The sequence below is a fragment of the Neomonachus schauinslandi genome, chromosome 6 (assembly GCF_002201575.2).
Source record: "Neomonachus schauinslandi chromosome 6, ASM220157v2, whole genome shotgun sequence".
NCBI classification, from domain to species: domain Eukaryota; kingdom Metazoa; phylum Chordata; class Mammalia; order Carnivora; family Phocidae; genus Neomonachus; species Neomonachus schauinslandi.
Window position 1 is genome coordinate 56,556,129 of NC_058408.1, and position 8,486 is coordinate 56,564,614.

Consider the following 8,486-nt stretch of genomic DNA (forward strand, 5'->3'; position numbering starts at 1 on the left):
GCGTTTATACTTTTTTTTTTTTTCAAGATTTTATTTATTTATCAGAGAGAGACAGAGGTAGGCAGAGGGAGAAGCAGGCTTCTTGCTCAGCAAGGAGCCGGATGTGGGACTTGATCCCAGGACGCTGGGATCATGACCTGAGCCGAAGGCAGACGCTTAACCGACTGAGCCACCCAGGTGTCCCACATGGCGTTTATACTTGATAGCAAGTGACTATGGTGTTTCATAGGTCAAGTTACTTCCCTGTATCTGATCAGCCAGGGGCTTGGCCTGGTGGGACCAGGGCTTCCCAGGGGCCATGGGATATTACAGGTCAGAAGAGAAATAGGTTCTAACAGCACCTGCCTCTGTTCAACTTAATTCTTATTTCTGTGTTCCTCATGTGCATTTGTGTTTCTACAGAAGAAAGTTGTTCTTATCACTGGCAATATTTGCTCTGGTTTGGTGTTCTGTTGTATTAGGAATGTGTGTCATTTCTAATTTTCAGTTATTTTTAAAAATTCATTGTATGAATGTTCTGTTTCCACCTTGACAATTTTGTATTTATGTAGATTATCTTTAGAAATATACTTTTGCTTTATTCATATGCTTCCCAGAGAAGCTCATTTAGTTAGAAAATAAGGCAAGTTTTGAGGCTTGCTAATAATCTAAATGAAGAGACCTAATCAGAACACTTAAGGTATGTTTTGCCTGTCTTTTAGTCTTCAGTATGAAGGACTTTTAATTCTATGATGAAAAGTTAATATATGAGCTAAAGATGCAACTAGCCCATATTGTATTCGTGTTTCCTTTTATTTCCAAAATAAAATGGAAGTCTTTTTTTTAATATCTTCATCCCTATTTATAGCTTATATATTATTTGTCCTTCTTATCCAAGATATAGATGTCATTAGGAGTTAGATTTGTTGGATTATTAGAAGGCCTTTTCACAAACTGAGCCTCTTTTTAATTATTTCAGTGGGACAGGAACTAGGATAGACTTGATTCCTGCGTTTTGTATGTTAAATCTGCCTTTGTCTGTAAGGGTGGATCATCTTGGAATATCTGCTTAAAATAATAATTGCTAGTGATTTCATTTCTAAGGTACTGGAAAAATGTTATTATGTAAGCATTGAATTCTGTAATTAGTCAACCAAGTGGCTGCTAGTGTATGTGAGACATGAAAACCATTTTAAAGCCGACTTTGTTACCTTATCTTGAAAAAAAAAATCTAGGTTAACTTATTTAGAATAACACAGGTAACACAGTGTGAATAATAGTATCAAGATTCCAAAGTTGACATATTCATTTAGTATAAGTGGGAACACTAGAAGTAAATGAAAGAGGATAAGTATAGGCCATTTTCCACTCACTTTCCTTTCTGATCAAGGCAAGAGCAGAACACTAAGGGAAGAAGTGATGTCATAAAAGGACGGCCTCTAATTTTATATTGTATCTTTTGTTTTGCTACGTAGGGGATTGTTTATTCAGAAACAGGTAGAAAAGTGGTGTTCGAGGGATTTTATTTTAATGTTTTTTAATAAAATGGACTGTGGTACAATCAAAATCTTCCTGTTACCAAAGCAATATTTCCCTGGAATTTAATTCAAAGTTCGTGATACACAACTGGAGCCTTTACTTATTTAAGACAATAATAAGTTCATATCCTGGTGTGTGGCCATATTTACAGAATGCTGAGCCCAGTTTGTAAGTTGTACTGTATGCAGTTTTGCAAAGAAGTGAAAGTAATTTGTTGTACTTTTTATTCAATTCTGTATAGATTATAAAATTATTTTTATTAAATAAATATTTTACATTATATTCTTCCTTTTAATCACAATTATTTTAAATTTTTTTGCTTCAGTAGGAGCTTTGGGTTACATATTTAAACCTTTTAATAATTTCTCCTAGGACAAATTTCATATTAAGTCTTCCTTCACCTGACCTTCCTGTTTAACCTTGTCATCCTGTGAATTCTTCTCATTGCTTTGTGATCCTTACCTTTGACTTTTCCCCTTTATTTCTGTCGTTTTCCCTGTTATTTTTAGCACCACACGGCACTGTTTATTTTTCTTGGTCTTCATCTTGGTACCTCTCATCTCTCTTTTTAAAGCATTCTTCCTTTTAGAAACCAAAAAAGACCCACATTCCCTTTAATGTTAACTGAATTTTACAAATAAAGGAAACTCCATCAAATCAAGGGCTCAAGGTACCATCCTGATTTGAAACTTCATAGCATCTTTGTTCTAGCCCAAAATATTCTGATATCCAAGGAGGCATCTTCTTGCCATCAGCTGAGAATCACTTGTTCATTATGTCCCAGAAACCAAATCACTCGTTTCTCACAGTATGCAAATGAGTACCTTCCCTTTAATATCCCATTCTAAAACCTGTTTCATTATCACCAAAGACTCATTTTTCATGCCAAAAATTTTTTTAAAGTTTTCTGTCCCTATAGTTATATCCCCTGTATCTTAATGCCTTTCAGATTGTAAGCCTTCTGAGCAGGGACCATGTCTTATTTTTGTCTTTTGTTGTAAAACACATCCTAGTGCTGTATGAATATTAATAAATTCCATAAAGGATATGTAACAGATTCAGTACCTTCCAGTATAAATAGCTAAATGTCATTACTTTTTTAAAAAATTATTTATTTATTTGACAGAGAGAGAGTGCCAACACAAGCAAGGTGAGCTGTAGGCAGAGGGAGAGGGAGAAGCAGGCTCCCTGCCTACCAGGGACCCAGTGCGGGCCCAAACCCAGGGTCCCTGGGATCATGACCTGAACTGAAGGCAGACCCCCAACTGACTGAGCCGTGCAGGCACCCTGTCATTACTTTTTTTTTTTTTTAAGATTTTATTTATTTATTTGACAGAGCAAGAGAGCACAAGCAAGGAGAGCAGCAGAGGGAAAGGAAGAAGCAGGCTCCCTGCTGAGCAGGGAGCCCGATGTGGTGCTCGATCCCAAGACCCTAGCATCATGACCTGAGCCAAAGGCAGATGCTTAACCATCTGAGCCACCCAGGTGCCCCCTGTCATTACTTTTTTAAAGATTTATTTATTTATTTTAGAGAGATCGAGTAGGGGGTGGGGCAGAGAGAGAGGGAGACAAGCAGACTCCCCGCTGAGCAGGGAGCATGATTCAGGGCTTGATCCCGGGACCCTGAGATCACGACCTGAGCCAAAACCAAGAGTCTGGCCCTCAGCCAACTGCACCACCCAGGCACCGCTGCTGTTACTTTTTTTTAAAAGTACATCCACATGAAATGTTAAGATTAAAATGCCTATCGATGACCTCCATGCCATGGGACAGTTTATTCAAGGCTTTGTGCTCTAAATGATAGAGATTGGATACCTATTTGTTCTACTTATTATGACGTCCTCCTTGTAATTAATACCTTACCCTTGAGTAGTAACATGTTCTAGTTTGGAAAAGGCATTTGTGAACATCATCTCCTTTGATTCTGGAAAAGGATCTTGTAGTAGTACTAATTACTTTTTCAATAACTAACGCTGATAGGATGGAAGAGAGTTCAAAATGCGAGGTTTGCCATTCGAAGCTCTGCTACATGGGGAAGTCACTCTTGCGCTTCAGCTTCCTCATCACTTAGTGGAGGTAACACCGACCTGACAGGATTGTTGTGAAGAAATGAAAGAACGTAGGGGCGCCTGGGTGGCCCAGTCGGTTAAGCGTCTGCCTTCAGCTCAGGTCATGACCTCAGGGGCCTGGGATCGAGTCCTGTGTTGGATTCTCTGCTCCGTGGGGAGCCTGCTTCTCCCTCTGCCTGCCACTCCCCCCCCCCCTTGTGCTTTCTTTCTCTCTCTCATAAATAAAATCTTAAAAAAAAAAGAAAAAGTCATAATTCCTGCTCTCAAGGAATTTAAAAATGGGTGATAAGTAGAAAGGATAACATAGATGCCCAACTGTATTACAAGATAGTGTCAGGTACCATTAACCATTTTCCAGTAGAATTAAAAAGTCTTGTCTCGAAGAGAACAAGGACATTGGGAAAATCCTAAGTGGCTCCCTGAAGGAGATGGCATTTGAGTTGGCTATGCAGGATCGTAGGATTTTAACAGAAATTTAGAAAGGGAAACTAGTGGAGAAAGAGGCATAAATAACATTATGAAGACCCAAATGTGTACCATTAGAGGAGAAGGGTAGTGACAAAGTTTGGAAAGACAGTTTGGAGTCATTTTTTCCTAATGTTTATTAATTGGAAGTGGGGGTAACAAGCTTATATTCAAGATATGTAATCTGGCAGCAGAGTATAGGATGAATTTTATGGGAACTTAACCACCTAAAATTTTAAGTCCAATGGCCATTTCAATTGGCTAGGTGTAGGTGAGGAAGGCCTTTTTGACTTGTGGCCCTAGAAGAAAATTAACATTTTAAAATGTGTGTCCATATTTCAAAGGTGGTTTAAAAAGTGTAAATAACCACCCAAAGTCACGCATCTGTAAAGTGGAGAAGTCGCTTTGGGATTCTCAATCCCACCCTACATGGCAAATTGATGGTCACTTCGCCCATGTACCCCCATTAAGTCCGCAGGAGTGAGACCTCAGTGACAAGAGGAGCAGGAATCGGGGCTGAGGAGAGGAAGAATGCCCGGCAGGGCACCAGCAGCTGCCGGATGGATACAGTGAGGGGCCGTCCTAGACCGGCTGAGTGTAGGAGAGTGAGGAGCCCTGGGGACAAGTTGTGGGTGCAGGGAGAGGCAAAGCTGCCGAAAACCAGAAGCCCGATCTCCTGGCCTCCCTTAGGGCGCGGAGTCTCTGGATCAGAAGCTGACCCGGGGACCTTTAGTAGGAAGAGCGTACAGCTACTAGGCTCCGGCCCCGCCCCCAACCCGGCACCGCGCCTGCACACTGCAGCAGGCCCGTGCCGGTGGCCGGCGGTTGTGCCTGCCCCACCCCCACCCCCGCCATTCCCGCCGCTCCAGCGCCTGGGGAGGGGAGTGGGGCTTTGGGAGACTGGGCAGTGTGCTGCAGGTGACCGTTTTTTTGAAACTGCTGTTCCAAAACCACACGCAACCCCAGTGTGAGGGGAAACCCTTGGTGAAGGTTATATGCTGTGAAGGGCGTCCACTGCTGTCTAGGACGTTTAAAAAACGTCTTAAAGCGCCTTTTTAAAAAATAAGGGGGCAATAGCTTTTTCCAAAGGAAAGTCTTACACTCCAGAAGAATGGCAGTTAAGAAAATGCAAACTCCTGCCCCAAATGCTGAAATGTTAACCAAAACTAATGCTTAAAATTTTAAAACCCCTGAACATACTCATGTTTGATAAAGTTCCATTTTCTCCTACTCAGAATCCCTCCCCTCCTTTTTTAAATATCAAACTGCATGATTTGATCATTATTCCCTGCAGGATGCCAAAAATCCTGGAGGACCTACCTGCAGTGTTCCTGGAAGTGTTGACAAGAGTGGAGCTTGAACTCTAGATCAGTACTTACAGACAGCCCTTGGACAGAAACAGCTACCTAGAAATTCTTGCCCCTGTCTTGTGCTTGACTGATAAAGAGGCCATGGGCCAGAGACTGTGTCCGTAGTGGGAAATTATCCAAGTCTGCTTAAAGATCTGTTCTTATCCCCAACTCTTGAAATTAAATCCCAGTTACAGTTTTTGGTCCTATCTTCCCCACCCTGAATTTTTCTCTTCATGTTGGTCTCCTTTCCTTAGGTATAAGCCATTTCATACCCAAAGTCATTCCTCCATATCCACTTCAAAAGATCTGGATATGCCTAATGGCAGAAAAGACTCCAGCCTAAACCAGGGATTCTAAGTGGGAGCTAAAGCAGTCCCAGATGAGTAGAAACCACTGGCTTATGGTAGAAGCAGTTTTTAAAAAATTATCTCTAGGGGGGCCTGGGTGGTTCAGTGGGTTAAGTGTCTGCCTTCCACTCAGGTCAGAGTCCCAGGGTCCTGAGATCCAGCCCCACATCCAGCTCTCTGCTTAGCAGGGAGTCTGCTTCTACCTCTCCCTCTGCCTCTCCCCCTACTTGCGCTCTCTCTCGCTCTGTCAAATAAATAAAATCTTTAAAAATAATAATAAAAAATTATCTCTAGAGAAAAGCATTCCCTGAGTCCAGGGGAGTGAGGCTGCACTATACACAGTGTGGAATGGAAAATCACAGACAAAAGGATACCTTAATCTTCAATAAGTAGTCTTCTAAGAAGTGACCTGAAATCCCAACTCACAAGGCACAATAAAATTTTACTAATTGAGTTTTCTTGTGGTTGGCAAATATTTTGGTTCCATGGTTATTTTAACATTATTTCATGGCTTTAAAAGCATTATGTGTTTGTGGTAGGAAATTTGAGAAATATAAATATGGTAATTCGCAGGCTCCTCAGGAGCTTCCCAGGTGTAATGTGAAACTGGCCTCCTTACTCCGAAAGCAGGCAGAGACTGAAGAAAGAGGCCACACCAGATTGGTAGGTGGCAGGTTTAATAAGCAAAGGGAACTTACATACAAGGCTTATCTTGGGCTGCTGTAAGATGAGCAGATCCCCGCACCCACCCATGATATCTTGTACATTTACACAGAGGCCTTAGCTGGGTTCAGTCACGTTTACTATCCAGATCATCTCAATACCACATCACTGTTTCAAGGCTGTGTCCTTGGGCAGCTGCTGGGAGCGGGCAAGGCAAGCAGAATGCACATTCCAAGGATGGGGGAGGGGGTGTGGAGCCTCCAGTTGCCAGGGTCCAGCTCACTGTTCAACCAGTAGTCATGTCCTCTCAATGACCTCCCTCAACAAAAAAAGCATAATAATTATTACTCTTAATATTTGTCAACTCCAATGCCATATGCATAATTTTTATCCTCTAGCAGAGCCAAAAAGCCACACTAGAGCATAAGCAGTTAATAGAACACTTGGTGACAGATCACTCGCAGATCAAATATATAAATATTACAGTTGGAAATTAATAAAGTCTTGCAAATTAAATACATTACTTAAAAAAATCACCAAAGACATAAAGCAACCACGAGTGAGAGTCAGCAGAAACAACAAACAACAGATTAAGAGTCCTAATGATTTCAGATATTGGAATTATCAGATACAGAGTCTAAAATTAATATGCATAAAATTTTAAATATAAAAGATGAAATCACAAAAAGAGCAAGTAACAAGAGTAACAAAAATGAAAAGACTGACTTGGGGCGCCTGGGTGGCTCAGATGTTAAGCGTCTGCCTTCAGCTCAGGTCATGATCCCGGGGTCCTGGGATCGAGGCTTGCATCGGGCTCCCTGCTCCTTGGGGAGGCTGCTTCTCCCTCTGCCTCTTTCTCATGAATAAATAAATAAAATCTTTTTAAAAAATTTTTAAAAAATGAAAAGACTGACTTGAAAAAGGACATAAAGATATATCTTAGAAATTAAAAATAGAAATGTTTAAGTTAAAATTCAATAAATAATGCCTCATTAATTGCTGGTGGGAGTGTAAATTGGTACAACCCCCCTTGAATAGCATGTTTTGGCATTGTCCTTTAAAGTCAAAGATATGCACGCACTATGACCCAGCAGTTCCACTCCTGGGTATATACTGTAGAGCTACATTTTCCAATTTGGCAACTGCTAGACATGTGACTATTGAGCATTAGACATGTAACTATACAGGAATGAAAATGAATAAACCAGAGCCACAAGCAACAATTTCAATGAATCTTATGAACATAATTTTGAGTAAAGGAACTAAGACACACAAGAATATATCAATACAATCCTATTTGTTCAAAAGCAGACAAACAAATTATTTAAATCTATATACATAAGTAATAAAAATATAAAAGAAAAATGATAACTATAAAAGTCAAGTATTTACTTCTAAGGAATGGAAGAGAGGTATGATTTCTTCAAAACTATTACAATCAAAGGACCTTCACATTACTTAAAGAGGGTAAATGAGTGACATTCTTTGGAGTAATGGAGACAAAAAAAAAAATCCATTCCTCCTGTGTTACCTATATTGTACTCCAATAGTGTTGAAATATAGATTTCATTTTTTCCTGATGAAAAACATTATAAAGTGAAAAAAACACGTCTAAGAGGTTATGCTTTTGTCTGACTACTGCAAAAATGGCTACTTTATAATGAGAGTAATGAAAAGACATTGTGAAAATGGAAAAAGTCAGCTGTGGGTTTGAAACTGTTTCAAGAATGCATCTATTGGATCCTGAAGAAGAAAGAGATGCCAAAAGCAACAACTTGGGTAAGGCTATGGAGAATCCACGTGTGTCATACAGATGGAGAAATCTGGTGTCACTTCGGAAAAGCAGCACACCACTGCCAGGTTAATTTCAAAATTAACTGGAGGTTAATTTCAAAATTCATTTAACCGGGATTCATCAGCTATGCAGGTATTTTAGTCTCTTGCTCCTATTGTGGCAATCATGATTCTAGGAAGGCATTTTCTCAGTGATGCCCACTTGGAGAAAGGGGCATTCACTTTATGCTTCTAGATTACTGCCAAAAAAGGCAAGGGGCGGGGATTGCCTGCAGAGA